Source organism: Sinohyriopsis cumingii, chromosome 3, assembly GCF_028554795.1.
Source record: "Sinohyriopsis cumingii isolate HCF-2022 chromosome 3, ASM2855479v2, whole genome shotgun sequence".
NCBI classification, from domain to species: Eukaryota; Metazoa; Mollusca; class Bivalvia; order Unionida; family Unionidae; genus Sinohyriopsis; species Sinohyriopsis cumingii.
In genome coordinates this window covers 34,635,104-34,650,442 of record NC_142963.1, presented here as the reverse complement: position 1 = coordinate 34,650,442, position 15,339 = coordinate 34,635,104, and the positions used below count along the sequence as shown (strand labels likewise).

Genomic DNA, 15,339 nt, shown 5'->3' with positions numbered 1-15,339 from the left:
TAAACGATTCTCAAGTTAAAGAATCATACGGAAAGTATGAGGTAAAACTTGAAATACTGACCCAAGGCCTTGATCGTAAGACCCACATTTGAGCTGTAACACCAAATTTCATCTTTAATCTCAAATGGCTATTAATTTATAGTAACGAAAAAACCTGATGGAAAATTGTAAATACTGACCATGACCTTGAGGTCAATGAGGTACATGTTCTAACAATAACAAAGTAAAAAAAAAAATCCTAAAATTTCACTGGCTGTAAAGTTAAAGAAAGCCTAAAACTTAAAATCCTAACCATGACCCTGACCTTATAAACAGACCCTTCCAATGAGGCACACATCCTCAAAGCTGTTAGAAAATTTCCCATTTCACCCCCACCCTCTTCCCACAAAGGGTATGCATCCTGCTTTTTTATTGAGAAGGCTATGGAGATGTCATTTCATGAATCAAAAGTTGGTTGAAATGGCACATTTCCTTTGAGACAATTGAGGATGGTATATCCTTTGTTTCATAAGGGTACCTAATTCATAATGGTACCTGATTAAACACTAAATACTTAAGCACGAAACTAAAAAAAAAATGGCCATGGGAAAGAAAACTGACGTAAACATTTGCATTTGGCCTTGCTTTTTCTCCTCAATCCCGCCTGTATGCATGATGAGGCTGTACCCTACTTCCGAGCTCTGCAGCATCAAGGTCATTTAAGATACACCAAAGTGGGTGGTATTACAAAAACGCAGACAGGTATAGCTCTACAATGATAGCAAATAATCTGGCCATTCCAGCTGCACTACAAAATACAGAGGAAAAAAACTTAATTTTTTGGACCCGTTTTTTTCCCCACCTAAAATTCATTTGTGGTCAGAATCCGATTTTGTGGATGGATTTGAGACCTTTTGGCCTCAGATCTAAGGCAGACCGGTCTGAACTGCACACAGACAGGTGAACCTTTGCAAAAATTAGGTTAAGGCGGACATTTGGGTTAAAGAGTGGTCTCCATACGAAAATGATGGGTCCATTAAACAAATAAAACTTTTTTTAAAAAAGAACTCCAACTTTTACCCTTCTGCTCATGCGCAAGCAAAATAACCAATGGAAAATGATGTTCTAATACAACTAGGCATTAGTCTAACAGAAAATCTGTTGAAAGTCGATGTATTAGGATGTATTCAGAAATAGCCCCAAAATGTGTTTCCTATTTGCATTTCAGATGAAAATGACAAAAATCTCCAGGGCCAAATAAGTTATGGTAAACTAAAGGTCACCTTGACCAATTTTCCTCTGCTTACTTGGATTGGTCTTTTGTAGATTTGGTCTATGACTTAAGTTTGGGCAGTCTCAGCTACATATCCACATCTCAGTACACACGACTTTCAAAAATTCACTGATTTTAAAATGTTATTACCATGTTCTATCATATACATTCACTTATCATGTAGGCTTAAACCATAAACTGTTTTGAGTGTATCACTGGCTGCACAGATACTTTTGGTCAGAAATAGGTGGATCTCACTGGTCAAATTTTTATAGTGGGCACAGATACTTGGGTCATAAATGGGCAAATCTCACATACAACATAGACCCTTATCTACTCTTGCATTAGGTGATGGCAGATCAGAGTCAAGGTTGTTTGACCTACAGATTATGCCTATCTGCATAGACCCAGTTCTGCCAGTGCATTATGCAGCATGAGATCTGGGTCATTGTTATTTGCAGCTGGACCCAACTTGTAAGCATGTATATTTTATGGTAATTTTATTTTCCAAATTCCTGAGTAATCTTATTGTACATTTTGCCGTCTCTGTGCTCAAGTTGCCTAAATCCCATCTATGAAACTTCCGTGCAGACCACCTAGAAGAATCACTAAATACCCATGATACAATTTGGCAGCCATGTAACATAAACATACTTGAACATTCAATAACTGTTCCTCCAAATATTGTGTCTGCTTGGTACAAATCTGAGCAATTAGTGTGGCAGACTTGTTAATGAGCCTTGGGTGGTTAATGATGCTAGTTTCTCAAAAGACACCTTGGTGCAATTGTAAACTGTTCATTTTCTTATAATGAACCCCTTCTCAAAACTTTCATTCCAACAACAACAACAACAACAATAATAATAATGACAATAACAATTTGTTATAGAGGGTGACTGTTTAGTCAAGGACTATTCTACCTTGATACTTTATTTATAGCAGGTGATTATTTAGTCAAGGACTTCTACTTTGAGGCCCGCTTAAGAAAAGTATAATCAGCATAATACAAAAGATAACAGTAATTATTTATTTGACACGTCTTTAGTATTTTACATACTATAATCTTTTAGTAACCTATTAGTAACCAATCAACTGGTGAGTCAGAACACAGTTTTATAAAGACAGATATGCTGAGTGTTTCTAAAAAGGAGAAATGGAGGGTGGGACCATGTTTTCTCAATTTTCTTGAATTTCTATCAGATGTGGCCACAAAAAAAGAAGTTCCACTTAACAATAGGTCTAACATGGTAAATTCAAACAACTGCCATTGTCTCTCAAATTTTAGAGGGTGTCTGATATAAAATCAAACAATGCAATGTTGCATATTATTAAATTTGCAGCCACAGTTAAGTTTTCAAAGAATAAACTTTTAATGAAAAATTTTAATCAAAAGTTCTTTGTCATTACATTTCCTTTACATTCTGCTGCCATCAAATCCCTTTTCGACTCCTAGCCATGCCACAAAGTGCAGGAAGAAGAATACAAGGTCCAAATATCAATTGCTTAAGCATCACATTATGATGACAAGTCACATTATCCTAACAAGTCACATTATCCTGACAAGCATGAACTGGGTATTAAAACAAGTGACATATCCCTAACAAAGAAAACAAAATTTTGGTCCCCCTCAAGAGATGCCCCTCACAAGCGAAACCATTCTCTACTTGCCTGACACAGTCCCTCAGGAGACAGGTAATCCATTTTATGAGGCCTGTTTTTCAGTATATAAGGGATGACCTTGTAAGAGGGGGATCACTGTAGGCACTTCATCATCTCTTGCCTTAATGCAGGATGAGTAGAAATGTTTTTTTGGGCTGCAAGATGTTATAAAAAGCAAGACAAACAACCATGATCATGCTACAAAGTAGTGCAACACATGACCTTCATCAGCACAATCCTGGCAACACAGTATGGAGTTAGTTTGGGTGTCCCCAAAATAGCATACCAAGATAATGCCCCAAAAGGGATACAAAGTCCAACTTTTATTTTAAAAAATACTCTTTGAAAATAACTCCAAGACCCTCACAGCCTAACAACAACATGGAACATGTTCCTGATAAAAATGCTGCCTTCACTAAACTGCCTGTTTGGGGCACTGGACCTATTCTACTCCACCACCCCAGCCTACTGGTACTCATTATAGCACTTGACTGTGAGCGAGTCAAAGGTTTGATGTAAAATATATTTCAGCTATAATTATATTATTAAATATTTTGTAACAGAACTTTACATGTGCAGTCATAGGATGACAATGCAACATATATACAAGATTTTGCACAATGACCCCTGGGTCACTGTCAGCGGGAGGAGAGGTGGGGGTAGGGGCTTGAATATGGGAGAAGTGGAACATACGCAGTCAAGGTATGGAGTTCTGTGATGGAAAGCTACTGCAGTTACTCTAGTTGAGCTTAACTTGTCATAAGCAGGTCCTAAATGTACATTTTGTGCAAGTATTCTTTGCTTTTGCCATGGAATATGTTAACTATCTAAGGCTAATGAATTGGGATGGACATTTTTATATAAACTTCTTAAGAGTGACTTTTGTTATAAAAATAGCCCCTGCAATAAATATTCTGTTAATGGGCAAGTTCTTGTACCCATTATTATTAAAGTCGTAAGTTGTTTTGCTTAATTTTTATATATTTTTTTTGCTCATTTGTTTTGGGGTTTTTTTTTCTTCTATCTGTTGTATCTGTTCTTTAACTATGGAATGTTAACTATCCCAAACAGACTTGTCATGGGTAATAGACTGGGACATGATTTTCCTGTATGTGTGATAGATAGAAGGGTTGACTACTATTAATAGAGCAGTCTGTAATCTTTATTAAACTTAAAACATCCTGATCAGAGCACACAGCTGTCTTTATCATTTGTTACAAGCCCAGCAACAATTTAATATGAATTAACATAAATCTCCTGTCTCGTATCCATAACCCAAGTCTGAAGAAAAAAAACATTTATTTCACAGGTAACTATACTGTACCACACTTTAAATGTTTTTTTCTTCTTGCTGAAAGTTTACTTGGGCAAACAAATTTCATATTTTAAGTTTTGAAGCAAACATCGTCTGCTGGTTTTATGATATTTATTCTTTCCTGACAGGTTACCTGCATTCATATATATGCTTGCCTGCCTAAAATTTAACTTACACCAGGCAATGGGCAACATGAGTTCTGAAGGAATTCTGTAGGCAACCATAACCTTGCGAAAAGAAAGGGTCAAATGGGCTTCTTCACGCATATTTTCACAACTTTGTTCCAAGAAATAACACAATTATTATAATATTCATTTCTCCAAACCCCACCCTCCCAGGTTCTAGGATGTAGAATGGTCTGACATTCCCTCCTGCAAGTGTTGGTGGTAACTAATAGGGGCACAAGCCTCAGTGTGGTTAGTGTGCCAAACTTCCAACCAAAAGTAAGTGGGTTCAAATCCTACCATTGGCTCATCCTGAATCTGCTACCATTGTGTCTTTGGGCAAGGAACTCGACTCCAATGATTCATGATTGACAATGTTGCAACATAAGACTAACACAACCAACATTACAGAACTTACATTGATTTATCTGAATTTAATTTTGATGAATTTCTGCCAGCCAAGGCTTTCAGTTAATATCAACCTTAACTCCAATCGACAAGATGAAGGGAAGAAAATAGGTAATCTAACCAAATTCTTACAGGTAGGTAATCTAACCAAATTCCTACAGCATGGTGGTTAAATGGTCCAAGTTTGAGATAGTGCTCTTCAAGAATGAAAATAAATAAAATATCAAGAATTATGTCACTTATACACTGTTTGTGACAATATTTCATGATAATCATTATTACCACAACAATGTTTGTGACAATACTTCATGATAATCATTATTACCACAAGTTACATAAACATTGTGGTTGGATTTCTGACAGATTTCATGGCAACAAGTCACCTTCCTCATTTAAAATAGCAATAACAAAGAATGCAAAGACAGGTATATAAAGGCCACAATCAAAACGCTCATGATGAATTTCACCAAAACCTGAACAATCTCTGTACATTAATTTGGACATGACACCTAATCAAACCTTTATATGTTGTTTTATGTAACCATTTTTAAATGTGTCTAACTTCAGGAACAAGATGTCTGCACCTTTTCCTGAGGAAAGTAAAAAATTAATCAGTGTTCAAAGTTTATATGTACTTTAAGACAAAATCAAAGTAGATTAGTGTCTATACGATAAGTCAACCTCTGTGAAATAAGACATTATTATTATTATTATTATTACAGTAAAAATTGTTTATTACCATTTCGGATAAAACATTTTCTATGTTGGAACATTGATGTTAATTTCTGCAGCCATGTTCCTAATTACTATATATAAAATGGTTCTTTGTTACAAATTGGTTATAGCATTTGATTTGTGACTTGTCACATAAAATCAGCTCAATTATAAATGTTTTAATCACTGGATACACCAAAGGCTATTAAAAACAATATCAGTCATTTAAATAACAAAGGTATATCAAGGTGCTAGATAACAAAGGCACAACAAAGGTGCAAGGTAACAAAAGTGTGAAAATTACACTTCATTCATAATTTGTTATTTAGAATCATGGGTTTGCACATTTAATGCAATTCATACTTTTTTGACCAAACAAATTTTCTCTGTACCTGTATGACAACAACTGAATACAGCTTAAAGTAAATTCCATCTCATGTTCCACAGAGTCATCATTGATTTGAAGTCAAAGAACCAATTTACTCTAATCATAAGATACCATGCACGATTTTTTTTACAATTTGGCATGAAATAAAACTTACAGTATACAATCATACTGGTTTACCATGTATGGTGTGAAGTTTCCACAGACTGTGTTGCCAACTGTTTTGTTAAGGCAGGGTTTAGTAAACAAGCAGACGTCATTACCAGTGACAGTTTGTATCACGATGAAGTTCCTTCCCTACAGTGTTTGACATATTATGCCTACTTGGGTCTGATAATATGGCTGATATTTCTCGGACTGTATTAGTTCTAATCGACACTGTCACATCTTGGTATGAACAGATGAAGGTATTGCTAGTGAAATTTGTGATCACCAAGAAGCTACCTGCTACTGGATGGTGAGGACTTAGTACCAGCTGTTGTACCTGGAGCCAGTGACGTTACAGTTTAGTATGCATTAGACTGTACTACGAGCTCAGATTGACACACAAATATTCTCTATGAGAATCTGCATGTTGATCAGAAATGCACAAACAAAAAATTCTCAGATTACAAAATGAAACAGAGGATTACTGCCAATTTCTTTCCTAATTGTAAATGTATGCTATATATACTGACACTTTCAAGTTACAGTTAAGCCTGCTTACTTACTGCATGAATGTTCTTAAAGAGATATTTTAATGCTGGCGCTAATAACGTCATGATTATCTGGACAAAATGAGTTCCTTCTCAAACATTTTGATTATGTCATCAATTACATTCAGATACAGTGAAAATTTCCCATAAAGCTTAAATTGCCCAAAAAAGGAAAAATTAGTAGATCAAGAAATTAATAAGAGAAAATACCGACACTAGACATATGCAGAAAGATTAATCTTAGTACATTAAATGGAATATGTGGTGACAATACAAATGTAGAGTTTACAACTTTCTGAAATACTTCTGTTACTGACTATAATGTTATTTCTAGCAGTATAGTGAAATATACCCACTGTTTTGTCTTTTGTACAGTTGCCCACTCCTAATTAATTACAGTTTTACCACTAAACTAAGCAAATTTTACCTATTGACATTAGTACATTTTCACAAAACCAAGACGGCAAGAAAATACAAAGGCTGATGTCACAGTAATATTGATAAATAATCCATATTCCAGAAGATGCCAACTATTATCTGGTACATGGGTACCCACACGTTGATAATAACCCGGGTAATAACATGAGCCTTAGGGTACCCATTTACTATATACAAGTTTTCTGCCAGTGCATGTAAAGGCAGCACCGACTTTGTTTTCAAGCTGACAATCCTTTGGACTGAGCTGCAAATGCATGTACTTTTACAGTGCCAAGCAGAGGTCTGCCTCTACCAGTAAATAACTGACCTGAATCCCATGTTTTCCCATGTGACAACTCTTTGACTGAGCTGCCAGTGTGGTACAGTGGAAAGTAACAGAGGCTGGTCTTTTGATCTTGCTGCACAACTGACATGTGTTCAGTTGCAACCTTGAATAGATTCCTCATATTGTAGATCAAAGTGTTACTTTCAAAGCTAAAGCTCAGTCTATAAGCATCCACATATGACAGTGAGGCCAAGGAAAACAATATTTATAATAATTAGACCATGACAATTACTAGACAAAGATGGAGGATTTCAGAGGTTAAATTCTTGGATAGTGATATTTATAGAATACTGTGATTTATTTTAAAATGTTGACTTAACTTTGTTTGTACGCATTAGGACCAACAAGTACCCCGTAGAAGCTTTCTAAAAGTTTTACATCTTTAATACCAGAACAACATCAATAGTCTATGTTCATCAATTTCATCATTATTTAATAACATTGCTTTGAAATTACTTGTAATAAATAATATCAATCCAATCTGTAATACAAATAATAAACAATGGTTTGAAACTAAATACCCAAAAAGGCCCACAGAAAATATTACCATGTGAGAAATATACACAACAATAACTAACACAAACAAATAGGACGGATCTTATCTACACTGATCATGCCATTAAACTTTTGCATCAAGCAAGCATGCGCTTCATTTGTAACATATTGCACAGTATGAGAGTTTGTCTTGTTCCTTCCAGCTATCATGGTTCTGCCAACCACAGCTCTGCCCCCACTTACCTGTGAAATCGGATGGGGATTCTCCAATAATCCCTAAAGAAAGTGGGAATCCCAGAACATGCATGATTCTGGAGAAAACTAACTTTCACATCAACTTGTAATTAAGCATGGGAAGAAAAAGCCAAGTATCATCAAGTTGTAACACATTTTCCCTCTTTATTTTTGCAGACCAAACTGCAAATAGGGTAGACCAAAATATTCTGTCACAGAAGGAATTATCAGATCAGGGTCTTTGCCGTCCCTTTTTATTCAAACATAGTATGTAGTCTCTACTGGTGTACTAGACATAACCAGATCTGAGGCTAAGGCTACCCTATTTCAAGCTTGGTGTGGGTGATAGGACCAGAATAGGTGCTTACAATGCCATATGGACTCATAAATTTTCATGCAGAAGATTAAAATCGTCATATTAACACATTCTTTTTTCTTCTTTGCAGAAAGGATTCATTTTTATCTCTTCCTTATGCTGATTATCATGTTAGATGTTGCACAATCAATACTAGATTATTTATGTTAGGATACTCCGTCTTCAGAATGTTCTCAAGTTAGCCAAATTACTATTTCATGTGCAGCATCCAATCTGACTTGATAAAAAAACAGTTCCAATGCTTAAATGCCTATTTCTGGCTAATTCATGATCATTTTCTAAATACAAATGTTCTCAAGTTAGCCCTAACAACATACTAAATTATTCCAATCCAATCCTAGCTGGCAGGATTACATAGAAATAAAAAGAGTAATTATTGCTTAAATTGATCAAAACCAATGAAATATTGGATCTGCTAATGGATCAAACTAATTAAAAAGCATATTTTTACAATATGATATGTCTAGAAATTTGATAAGTTTTGAATTACTGGGCTCAATCCATCACTGAAATGTGACATCTTTCAGGTCAATCATGAACGGCCAAATTCTAAACATACATTACCGTTTAAAACCATTTATTACAAGTCACTGAAGTCAAATTTGCTAGGACTATACCAGTATTTCTATATATCAGTAACCTATTCTAAGAAAATCATGTGCCTTTCCTAGAAAATCAATCAAGAATACCAGTACATCTGTAATTGCACCAATACAAGTGTATTTACTTACCTCCCATATCCAACCACAATGGCAATGACAAGATCACTTGCAACAGAGGTGTTGTTATGCTGCCAAAGTATGAATTCCCCCTATCTGAATCTTTTCAAACTTCCTCCTTCAATCCTGTTCATGAAAACATAATCCTGTTTGAGCAAAGCCAAATGAAAAATGAAAGTTGTGTTGGTATTACAGTAGGAATTCCTGTTATATATCACCCACTCAGTTTATATTGTGCAATGTATGTGGGGACTGGGAGGATGGAGGTAGTCCAAAGGCCATCTAAACACCATACTGTGGAAATTGGCAATTACAACTTCCAGCCAGCCTGAGAGAGAGAAAGAGAGAGAGACAAGGAAAATTACTTAAATTAAGGCCAGCCATCCTACACCATATGAAATTCATTAATTAAAGCACTTTATCCACAAGTGGCCATGTAGCTGGGTCAGGCAGACAAAACCAGATAGTATACACAGCCACTAGCTGTATGGGCAGCTAGCACTGAAAATAAAGTCAGCCCAGTGTCAAACTGACCAGCTAAAGGGTTAATATGACAGAGTTACAGATCTGGCAATGGGCCAAGATTGAAGATTGAGTAATAGCATCAGGGAGAATTGCAATTATTTGGGAAACTTTAGTCCCTTTGTGAGAGTCAAGTACATCTGGTCCAGGCCTCTTAATGGAGAGATGGGGTACAAAGTCTAATGCAGACATTAAACAGACACAGTGAATAAACCCAAGCTAAAACTGGGTCTCAATCTATAATTTTCTCTAGCAGGATAATATATCCATACAGTGATGTGTAGTAATATAATGAGGTTAGGTCAATTCAAGTATCCAAGAAAGTTTGAATGTGTAGAGATGAAAGCATTTCAAATTATCACTGATAATTCACTCTCTAAATTTTCAATGTTATCTACAGTACTATCCATAGCGCGTGTACTGAATTCAACTTTTTGCTAAAATTAGACCATGACATTACTTTGCCCAGCTGCTGCCATATTGTTTTCGGACAAAGCACAGAGAGATGCTTAGAAACACGTCATAATTCACGACATACAGGCAAAAATAAAGTTTTTATTTGCTCTTCCCTCACTATGTAATGTTTTGGATAAATTCTACTATAATATATGAATGTGTACAGTAACAATGTTGTACATTTTATTTCTTTGCCATCCTTTTGTATTGTTTTCAAATCTATGTTAAGTAAAACTGTTGTATGTTCACATTAAAGGAATATGTGTGTCTGTGTGTGTCCCAAATGAATGTGTTGAAACCAGTAATATTTATTTATGTTTCCGTTTCAGTTTTTGTAAGATGTGTATCATTTTAAGGGTGGCTGTCGTCATTACGGACAGCAGTTTTTGAATTGCTGTTTCCATCAGTACATGCATACAATTATACTTACCAATGTAATTGTATATATCTTTTAATTAAGGAAATGTATTATCCACGTAGTATAAATATAATCAACCAGTGCTGCTCTTTTCAACACCATAACTCTAATTAACATAATGCATTCTTTTATGTTCTAAACTGTCATTCAAAATTACAATTTGTTTGTAAAACAGGCATCGAAATAAACATAAATTTTCTTTCCTTTTTTCTTAACTTTGTTACCGATTAACACATCAGAATCGGAAAAGTAATAAAATCACTAATGCATAATACAAAAAAGATGAAAAAAGCACTGATACATTGTTTTTAAACTTATGGAATATATATGCAACATTTCAAGATTCTACATGCATAATATCACATCAACTAAAAAGTGCGTAATTTTATGTGCTAAACAAAACATAAGAGTCACTTTCCTACATACATCCCTCTCTATTTATATGTTAAAACATGAATCACATATAAAGATACTTCACTGACATTATTTAATTGGGGAGTGGGGGGGACTGGCAGTTCCCTTGGAATTTTCATCTCAAAATATTCAGGGTATATCTGTCGGTGATGAAATGCAAGCAATTTGTGTATTATACTGTTGAAGAAGATTCATCAAATTTGATTATATGATTTATACAGTCTGCAGGCTTAACCAACAATGTAACCAAACATTGCAATGTACATCTATATTCAGATGAACAAATTTAATGCCTGGTACATGGTTTTCAGTAAGAACAATAATAAGAATAATAACATGGAAAAGAAGACTGAATGCCATTACTGCTGGTTTGCCTTGTCCAAATGGCTATTTTTAGAAACTGATAACACTGCTTGTGACCTTTCACAGAGGTAAAAAGTACAAGCACCATTGCAAATTAAAGTTACACAGGGAAATGCTTACTCTTTGGGGAGAATGAAATTCTTGAAAAGTTTGGCTTGATAATGTAGGTCACACAAATATAACCAAAGCCTAATTTAGATTAAGCCAGCACAGATGGGACAGCCCAGAACAATAAATTCTGTAGATCTTTAATGTATGAATTGATCTGATTCACTTCAGGAGGATTTTCAAAACAAACTGTTCCGTAAAATGAAAAAGAAAGCAAAGAAAAAAGTAATAATTAAACTAATCTTCCAACGCATGCACACACACACACACACAAGAACATTATAGCATTTCCCTCATTATAATGCCATCCATGGGAGCCATACTGGAACACAGACTGGCACAATTTTTATGTAGAACCAGCTAGACATCATAAGTCTTAGTGAAAACCCCATGTTGGTAAGATCATTAATGTGGAAGGAATAGGAATAACAATATGTTCAATGTGGTCAGTGTTTTGGCCATATTGAATGTTAAATCAGTACCATTTTCATTAATGACAAACCAGACATTATTAGAAGTCTTCTAGTAAAATCCCATACTGATCTGACCGTCTTCTATTAAAATCCCATCCTGACCTAACTGACTTCTAGTAAAATCCCATACTAATCTGACCATCTAGTAAAATCCCATACTGATCTGAACGTCTTCTAGTAAATCCCATACTGATCTGACCATCTTCTAGTAAAATCCCATATTGATCTGACTGTCTTCTAGTAAAATCCCATACTGATATGACCATATAGTAAAATCCCATACTGATCTAACCATCTTCTAGTAAAATCCCATACTGATCTGACCGTCTTCCAGTAAAATACCATACCGATCTGACCTTCTTCTAGTAAAATCCCATACTGATCTGACCATCTAGTAAAATACCATACCGATCTGACCATCTTCTAGTAAAATCCCATACTGATATGACCGTCTTCTAGTAAAATCCCATACTGATCTGACCATCTTCTAGTAAAATCCCATACTGATCTGACCATCTTCTAGTAAAATCCCATACTGATGTGACCATCTAGTATAATCCCATACTGATCTGACCAGCTCTACAAGAGTAGCCATGACAAGATTTTTCTATATGGTGGCCATATTGGACAAAAGGTCGTCATGCAGGACCAACTTAAAAACACATCACAAAAAGTGATTTTGTGAAAACCTCATCCTGATCTGACCAACCGTACAGAAGCAGCCATAACGAGATTTTCAAGATGGCCACTGTGATGGCAATGTTGGATATCAGATCAGCACAATTTTATTTAGAACTAGACAGCATACGTTGTTTTAGCGAAACACCTATGAATTTGTATTTCCCCCCTAACACCACCCCGAGTTTTTAAACATAATGACAAGATGGACAATATACAATGCTACTACCAGTTGCTTCACTCTCAGAAGGTTCAAATGTATTCATTTTTATTGGTTTGTATTTAAAAGCACATCAGTACATGAGGTATAAGTTTCAAGGTGATGAGGGTACAATATATACCTGCTTAAAAGAAGAGTCCAACTTCAGACTACAGAATCTCTGGTCTGCCTTCATATCATGCACCAGAAAATCTAGGTCTTTGCTGTTTGTTCTATTGATTATGATTAAGAAACTGCACTGACCCTGATCTGGCAACACATTATGCGATGGCAGCTCTGGTTCTGAGCAGTTTGCTGTTAGACTAAACTTATAACTTAGTATATATGTATACAGCAATCAACAAAGGTTGAAAGCAGTTTAATGACTAAGTTGTTTGAAAATTTCTGAATATCGCTCAGGATTTGGGAAGATGACAATGCGTGTAGTTGCTTTTGCTTCCTTACATACCACGCACCTGCTCATGAAGAACTTTAATACAAATATTCCCAATGAAAATCAATACATTTATATACACAGCACCTGTTTAACAAGACTGAATACTTTAACATTTCTAAATGCATGTGTGATATTTTACTGTATTCCATAATCAGACTTTCTGAAAGAGCTCATGTTAATTATAATTCATTCACGGTATCAATTCCGAGACTGTTAATTATGACCTATAAAATTTAAGAACAAAAATGACACATGTTGAGAAAGGAATTATATCTAACGAAGAGCAGCCTTTAACTTCTGAAGCTCTTTACACCTGAGCAATTTTAACCAAAAACTTAAATATCTGTTGCAAAGCTACACTGATGATCCCTTTAGAACTTATAAAAATGGGACTTGGTTAAATCCTAGTAATACAATTTTTAAACCAGGCAACATACACTCTCATAATTTCAGTCAATCCCTTTGTTTTTATTCCTACTAAAACCTGTCAGATTGATTGAAATGCATGATCTCACTCACATGGGCACTGCAGTCTTGATCTGGAGTTTCCAATCCCAGTAAGTGAAAGTCCCAGCTATAAACCAGTGAACACCTAATTGCTTTTACAATCTCACTCAGCATAGTGGGGTTGATTTTGTGAACAAGCAAATGCTACAATGCCTTCATTATCTCAATCCAATGTTTGTTTACTATATAATCTGTAAACACTACAGTGCCTTTACCATCACAATGCAGTGTTTGTTTATTGTAAACAGTGAACATGATTTCTATGCACAATGCACATACTTTAATTTTATTGTAAACAAGTTTATAATGGTTCATAATATAGTCCATACCCCCATTTGAATGATTAATGTTTATGTTTACTGTAAACAGGTACACATCAGTGCCTTCACCATCTCAATGCACATTCTTTACATCTTGTTTTGGATTTAGAATCAGGTCTTTTGCACTCATTAAAGAATTCAGTCGAGTATTCAAAGCCAAAGTCATGCAAACTACCTGATGGTATGAAATGGATGAAAAAACCATGACAACCAAACTTTGTCCAGAGATAAATATCAGATGCACTAGTGATATCATATAAATCAACTTTAAGATCCTGTTCACCAGTTTAAAGTTTTGAAAGTACTAGATTTGTAAAGTTACATTATTTTATTTTTAAAATGAATCTACTGGCATGGTTGATAGTTTTTTAACAATAAAATGCATGCAAGAAGCATGGTCAATGATAGTGACCAAAGCAAAGCAAAAGTATAATTCCTTTACACATATTCATATCAATATTATAGAAGGAACACAGGCCACCAAGAAGTAGGTCACTGTGATTAAAACATCTAGACTAATACAATCTCCAAATCATGAAAAATGAACAAATGACTCAGACAGTGATTATAAAGGAACATGATTAGAAAGGAACACATGAATTGCATTTTTATTTATCGGCAATTATACATGCTTCAGGTTTTACATCCTGGATATAAATGCTTTTGCGAGAAACAACGAAATGACATTATTTACATTACAGAGGAAACTTGTGTAAATGCAATAATAATAATAATAATAATAATAATAATAGTAATATAGGAAAAATAATAACAGTAATAACACATTTAATTCATTTGAGAAGAATGATAATGAAGCTAACAGGACAATAAAACATGCATTGAGCTGAACATATCAATGTCAATTCTGGATGAGTTTCTTTTCTTATTCAAGTCAAATCTGCCAAGTTTTTATATCTACAGCATTCAATAATTTTCTTTCTGGCCACAATCACTGTCAGTTTAAATGGTTGGAGAGTTTTTTGCACCAACCTTGGCTTTTGTGATGGTTCATGTTTTTTTTTCTAAGTCAACTGTTTGCCACAAAACTGGATGGCACAGATCTTTGCATGTCAGGACATAGATGACATGTCATTAACATATTTCAAAATTTGGTTGATGTAAGAAACTTCATTTGATTAATGTTTTAACTTTTGGTTTAGATTTTAAATCCTGTTGGCAAATACCTTACTTGCAAAGACATGCAGTAAACCTCTCTCCCTGCCTCTATTCTGGCAATAGAAAAAC

General features: G+C 34.9%; 1 long non-coding RNA gene across 1 annotated transcript in view; it reads right to left on the bottom strand.

The window, feature by feature from the left end:
* The window catches only part of LOC149802665 (uncharacterized), a 178,016-nt gene that overhangs the window by 19,328 nt on the left and 143,349 nt on the right, over positions 1–15,339 (bottom strand). The window contains exon 9 of the long non-coding RNA XR_016419928.1: positions 9,192–9,305. This is a non-coding gene — a long non-coding RNA (uncharacterized LOC149802665). The remainder of the gene's footprint in view (positions 1–9,191; positions 9,306–15,339) is intronic.